At 40.8% G+C, this 7393-nt stretch overlaps 1 protein-coding gene across 3 annotated transcripts in view; it reads right to left on the reverse strand.

The window, feature by feature from the left end:
* TMEM196 (transmembrane protein 196) overlaps nt 1–3656 on the reverse strand; it is a 310640-nt gene extending 306984 nt beyond the window's left edge. For 2 of the 3 annotated variants that reach the window (XM_055589938.1, XM_055589936.1), the window contains exon 1: nt 3511–3656. The gene's annotated coding sequence lies outside the window, so the exon portion shown is untranslated. The remainder of the gene's footprint in view (nt 1–3510) is intronic. The other variant, XM_055589937.1, reaches the window with a different exon arrangement.
* Nucleotides 3657–7393: the final 3737 nt, after the last annotated feature.

Genomic DNA, 7393 nt, shown 5'->3' on the forward strand with positions numbered 1-7393 from the left:
CCATAAGCATGGTGTCTTCTGCATATCTGAGGTTATTGATATTTCTCCTGGCATCCTGATTCCAGCTTGTGCTTCATCCAGCCCAGCCTTTCACATGATACACTCTGTATATAAGTTAAATGGGCAGACAATACATAGCCTTGACGTACTCCTTTTCGTATTTGGAACAAGTCTGTTGTTCCATGTCCAGTTCTAATTGTTGCTTCCTAACCTGCATACAGATTTCTGAAGAGATGAGGGCCAGTGGGATATAAAAACCCACCTCTTCACTCTATGTTCACCCAGAGGATCTGTGTCCTTATGGAGGAAACACTTCCCCCTAATTCACAGGAATAACTGGCTCAGTACATCCAAGAAGGCCAAAATTCAATTTGGCAGTAGTGAAAAATGAAGAACCAACACAATTTGTATTTCAAGAAGCACAATGACAGAAGCACTAAGTATGAAAGTGGGTAATGACTTAAGGGACTATGGTAAACACTGAGAAGTTGGGTCCCTCTCTCATACCACACCTCAGGGGAATTGATCACCATCTCCAGCAGAAGCCTAGAGGTTTAGTCTCTCACCCAAGGGAAAAAGAGTCTCTGTACTGGGAGGCCCAGATGGATCTTGGAGAATACATTTCCAAAACAGCAGGAATAAGTGACCAATACCATTCCAAACACTGGAGACAGACATATCCCCTGAACTATCACACTGTCCCAAGATGTTGGTCCAAGATGTTCCTCAGAAACAATCAACTCATAAACTTAGAGATTAACTCACGTAACACAGGAATTCCAATTTTTTGTCTTCTACTCTTATCTATGTTCACAACGCCAAGTCCTGACTGACCTTTAAGAGAAAAGATGTCTTTAAAGTCGAGTATGGTGATATAAACAATCAAAAATGGGACAAAAACTGGAAGAAACAGAGAATGCTGGGACAAGAAAATACTGGTGTCATTCATTTATGCAGAGATATGCTAAAGCTGAAACTCCAGTACTTTGGCCACCTCAAGAGTTGACTCATTGGAAAAGATTCTGATGCTGGGAGGGATTGGGGGCAGGAGGAGAAGGGGACGACAGAGGATGAGATGGTTGGATGGCATCACCAACTCCATGGACCTGAGTCTGAGTCAACTCTGGGAGTTGGTGATGGACAGCGAGGCCTGGCGTGCTGCAATTCATGGGGTTGCAAAGAGTCGGACACGACTGAGCGACTGAACTGAACTGAACTGATGGCAAGATAACACTTGATTTCTAGGAATTAAAAAAAATTGTAAAAATGAAAAGTTCAGTAGAAGGTAAATAGTTGGAAGATAAAATAGGAAACCTTCCCAGAAAGTGCAGCAAAAAAACCAAACAAACAAAAAAGAAAATCAGATCAGACCAGGCAGTCTGACATCCAACAGACTTTTCACATCCTCTTTCTGATTTTTATATCTCTTTTACTGCTGACATGAAATGACATATTAATCTTTTGAAGACTCTTTGAGAGACATAGGCTATTTTGAATACAAAAATCAAAGTTTGGAAGACCATCAGCCTAATGAGTTATTCATTAAGCCCAATGGTAGTCTTCACCTGCACCCTAGATTATACATACACTATATCCACTAAAGAAACAAAACCATCCATACTGCAAACCATCACCTAGACATAAATATGAACTCTCTTCCTTCGTAAGTGGATTATCTACTCCCAGGGAGCAGGGGTCATATCTGATTCCCTGTTGTGTCCCCACATACAAGCTTGTATTTACTGGCATACAATGAACACTGACTAAAATTTTACTGAATAAACATTGAATGAATTTCCATAAACTTTTATCATATAGTAAAGGGGTATATTTTTATCTTATACAGAAATTGCAGGTGACTCAACTTTAGCAGCTGCAGTTAATTAAGCAATTATGTTTTCCCTCACTTGATGTCTCTGGTGAGGTCATGGCAATGTAGTCACAAAAATAAACATGAACTAGCTTTTACGGAATAAAATTTGGCAACTGTCAAGTTCCCCTATGATGAACGCATTCAGTGACACACTGGTCGGTCTCTAACGTGAGACCAACCCTGGAACTGATGAGGCATGGAAGTTCCTTTGATTACTTAGTTACTGTGTATTAAAATAATAAAGGGAATCCTGAAGTCTGTGAAAAATTCTTATGTTGACACTAGGAATAAAGTATTACCAAAACATGCTAGCCCCAGAAGGGGCAGCAATCTGTCCATATTGAAGCTGACACCTGTTCTGGATATAATTTTTCCTTCCTGGCTTCTAGTGGCTATAACAACATCAATATGGGAAGCTTCCAGAATGCCTTGACTGACCAGTATGGATTCCCACATAACAAAGCCTCAAAATAAGGGGCTTATTTCAAAATAAAGAAGTTGCAAAACTGGACACGTGACCAAAGATTTACCATGGTTTTACTCTGGCAATTGCTAAATTCTCAATTGAAAGCAGATATAATCTATCAATGCAGGAGACACAGGAGACACCAGTTCCGTTCCTGGCCAGAAAGATCCCCTAGAGTAGGAAATGGCCTCCTACTCCAGTATTCTTCACCTGGAAAATTCCAGGGACAGAAGAGCCTGGGGGGCTACTGCTCATAGGGTTGCAGAGTCAGACACAACTGAGCATGCACGCATGCTCCTTGCCTATTTTCCTAGATTATCTTTAATGCTTTTCATGTTTCCTTATTCAGCCTGCAACCTGATGACCAACTAAATCAGCCAAACTTTCAACACTTTATGACCTTATACCTCCTGTACCTACCCCCATAAATCCCCCATTTTGAGGTAATCTACAATGTTTTGCTTTTCATTATGTTCAAAATTCTTAGTCCAAAGTTATTGGATACTAATGAACAAAAGACATTAGTAAGTTGAGAACTTTTTAAGGTTCATTCTGTTCACTTTGACCTTAGTCTTCTCCCCTTTCATAATCAATTTTGTATCTCACTGTTGTTCTTTCAGATTACCCCACTTTCTCACATCCAGAGATCAATCCATCCTTTTCTGTCTTCCTACTTAGCAGATACCTTTCTAGCTACTTGTAAGGAGAAGATAGGTAAGAGGAGATTTCCATTACTACTCTCCCAGAACTTTTAGTGGTACTACACTGATTTCCTTTAAGGCTATTCATGTGGTTACATGTTACTTATAGAAAAAGAAAAAATATAAAGATATCACAAAAGATAAAATCTCCCTCTGAAATATTTCCTATTCCATTTTCCTGAAATCAATATTAGTATCTGTCCAACTTCTATGACTTCTTCCACATCTTCTTACCAAAACATTACTGTGTATTATACATTTGGAGATTTATTTTTCTTTTAACTAGACAGAATCACAATTAGCCCTCTAAACCTAATTTTCACTTAAGACCTCTTTCTCTCAAAAATACATGAGTACTGTCGGGCTGCATCCTGCAATCCAGTAAGCCCCATACTCGCCTAGCCGCAAGACTGAAGAGAGACTGGAGTGAGGAACAGAGACATCAGTGTTATATGGATGGGGAAACTTACTTGTCTGAAGCAAGGTTCTGGAGCTACATCCGAACGTGTGCAGAGGAAAGCAAGGAAATAGCGGCAGATTTCACTCCCCAGAGGAGGGGGGAGGTTACCAGTTATAGGGGAAATTGGTATCTGGTTGGCTCCTTGGTTACCAGGGAAACTAGCGGAGGGGCCCGCCCCTCACTGCCTCTTTAATTTGCTACCAGGTGGAGATGACTGATCTGATCTGATCTGGAGATGTTCTGTCTAAAGGTTAGAACAATCATTAGCTGGGGCTGAGGCAAGTATGTGGGAAAGTCAGTCAGGTGATTAGAGTGTAAGTGAAGTAGGCACTGGGCCGGACAGGAAATGTACAGAGAGCAAGAGAATGGCCACCTTGGGTGACCTGATCATAAAAATGCACATATACTAATACACACAAAAGTATTTTTAAAAGGCAATAATATAAGATGCTGGGAGATTTTAGGAAAATATGTTATTCATTCAACATTTTCTTGAATGTCCTTCCATCTCTGACTTTTCTCATTCCTTTCCCTACATCATTCCCCTACCCTCACCGGATTCATAGTAACCCGTGTAAACTACCTAGCAAGTTTATATCAGATTTCATCAACTGTTTACAAATACATGTATATAAAAAGGAAATTATACATATATATATGTCTCTCTCTCTCTCTCTCTCTCTATATATATATATATATATATATATTAAAAGATGTTAAAGTTTCCTGGGGGATACCGTAATACAACGGATATAAACTTTTAAGATTCAGGACAGATCTGAGGAAATTTCAAAATGATAAGAACTAGTAATATGACCCTAAAAATTCATCTCAAAGAGATTATTTTAAAAAAAAAATGAGGTGTGTGAAAATTGGTAGAAGGTTTCTGAAGAAATATCTTTCCCCAAAAGAAAGGATGAGATGACAGAAGACCATTTCATAACCTTGGGTCTTTCAAGAGAGGCTAAAACAGTGTCCTTTGGGGAGCACAACGTGTTCTCTGAAGTTAGGCAATGCAGGAACTGGTGTGTGATTCACCTCAAAGAAAACTAAAAGTAGCCTGGGGCAGCAAATATGCCTGCTTCCGAGAAGACATGGAATTCCCTCCAGCGCTAAATAGGGCACGGGGTACATGTGAGACTTACCAAGGAGACGGTAGACTTGGAGATATTTCAGCTTCTGTCAGAGAGTACAGCTTAAAATGGCAGTTTTCCTGGAATCTAGAAAACCAATATAAAACTGGAGGCTAGAAAGACTGCCTCTCCCTTGAAAAATAAGTTGTGGTCTGAGGAACCCATAGAGGAACCCCTGAAGAACCCATGAGAGTGCCCTAGAAAGAACCAGATTCACACATCCATAAGCTGAGAAAGCATACAGCTATGATTTGACAGCATCTGTCAAGTAAGAACTTTCTTCTCTCCTCCTCTTCACCATCTCCTTTGGTGTTGCAACCCTGGACAAATCAGGCAGAACAGCAAGCTAGTGGGAAATAAAGGAAGCTAGCAAGCAAGAAGCACCCAGAAACAAATGCAAGCTCTGTCCTACAATTCACTCCTGCTGAGGGAAGTGTTTATAACAAATTGAACTTCCTTTGAGCTGCTGTGAGCCCAGGATTGGCTCTCTCTTCAGCTATTGCCCAGAAGTACCGGCTCCTGGAGAACAGGTCAGTGGGCAGCCTAAGCCCCGACCCTAGCCACCTAGCTCCACTACAGAGTATCTTTTGAAGTTAAATTGCAAAGCTGGGTGTCTGGAGAGCCGGAGGGGTGGTGAGAAGGGGTGGTGAAGATGGGGAGAAGGCACAGAATATTCACCCTCTGTCACTTGTCTGTCTGGCTGACACCTCATATCTCAGCAGACAAGCCAATGACCATTCACTCTTACAAAGCAGGTTTTGCTTTCCACAAAAGAGTCTTTTATTTCTAGGCTTAAATATTTATTGTTGAATTGTTCCTGACACAAATCCAAGGTGTGAATTTAGAGAGAAATAATGGTAATTATTGGCTTCCCTGGTAGCTCAGCTAGTAAACAATCCACCTGCAATGCAGAAGACCCTAGTTCGATTCCTGGGTTGGGACAATTCCCTGGAGGAGGGCATGGCAACCCAATCCAGTATTCTTGCCTGAAGAATCTGCATGGATAGAGGAACCTGGCGGCCTACAGTCCATGGGGTCACAAAGAGTTGCACACGACTGAGCAACTACGCATAGCACAATGGTTATTATTTCACACAATCATTAAATATGTTCTTTTATCTTCAATTTTTTCTTCCTGAGCACCAAGCTTACTTGGAGGGGTCTCCTGGGGCTTCCTAGGTGGCTCATTGGGTAAAAAGCCCCGCCTGCCAGTGCAGGAGACATAAGAGACACAGGTTTGATCCCCAGGTTGGGAAGCTCCCCTGGAGGAGGGCATGGCAACCCACTCCAGTATTCTTGCCTGGAGAATCCCATGGACAGAGGAGCCTGGCAGGGTACAGTCCATGGGTCACAGGGAGTCAGGCATGACTGAAGTGACGAGCATGTGCACATTGATCCAACAAAGCCTTAGGTCTGAGGTAGTCAGTGGGATGGTCCATGGGTTTCTCTTTCTGGATTTCAGGTGCATTCATTAAAAAATGACATCCTGGTACCAAAAGCATGAGCAGAATTTATATTAGAAAATTACTAATTAGATCCCAAAAGAACACATTCCAATATGGATTAGATAGTCATTATCAAGACTTTCCTATAAATGTCTGCCTTAAAGTGATCTTATGGATAGGTATGAGTTTTCACACAGGGAAAGAGGATGGACTTCCTTGATTTAATTTTAAGAAAATATTTAGATTAAAATAAAAATGAGTTCTGATTATATCCTATGAATCATATTTCTTCATGGTACTTAGATACAAATATATTTAATTTATTTAATGAATATTCATTGACTTTTATTAGTACTAGGCATTGCTCTAAGCTATTAAGATAAACAGATTGGTGAAACCAAATAAAGATCCATGGCCTAAAGACATGCAAATTCTGATAAGAGGGGGAACATAGTAACAACAAAATAATTATAAGTTACATAATATTTTATATACAAAGGCCATATAGTCAAAGCTATGGTTTTTCCAGTAGTCATGTATGCATGTGAAAGTTGGACCATAAATAAGGCTGAGCACGAAAGAATTGATGCTTTTGAATTGTGGTGCTGGAGAAGACTCTTGAGACTCCCTTGGACTACAAGGAGATCAATCCAGTCAATCCAAAAGGAAGTCAACCCTGAATATTCATTGGAAGGACTGATGCTGAAGCTGAAGCTCCGATACTTTGGCCACCTAATGAGAAGAGCCAACTCATTGGAAAAGACCCTGATGCTGGGAAAGACTGAGGGCAGGAAGAGAAGGGGGCGATAGAGGATGAGATGGTTAGATGGCATCACTGACTCAATGGACATGAGTTTGAGCAAATTCCACGAGATAGTGGAGGACAGGGAAGCCTGGGGTGCTACAGCCCATGAGGTCATGAAGAATTGGGCACGACTTAGCAACTGAACGACAACAATAGTGGTATTTTACATGGTGATAAGTTACTGTGAAAATAGTTTAGGGTAAGGGAGATTCGGAAAGTTGTAATGTGAGGGTGGAAATCATTTTTTTTTTTTTATTTATTTATTTTTTTTTAATTTTATTTTATTTTTAAACTTTACATAACTGTATTAGATTTGCCAAATATCAAAATGAATCCGCCACAGGTTTACATGTGTTCCCCATCCTGAACCCTCCTCCCTCCTCCCTCCCCATTCCATCCCTCTGGGTCGTCCCAGTGCACCAGCCCCAAGCATCCAGTATCGTGCATCGAACCTGGACTGGCAACTCATTTCATACATGATATTTTACATGTTTCAATGCCATTCTCCCA

This window comes from Bubalus kerabau, chromosome 8, assembly GCF_029407905.1.
Source record: "Bubalus kerabau isolate K-KA32 ecotype Philippines breed swamp buffalo chromosome 8, PCC_UOA_SB_1v2, whole genome shotgun sequence".
NCBI lineage: Eukaryota > Metazoa > Chordata > Mammalia > Artiodactyla > Bovidae > Bubalus > Bubalus kerabau.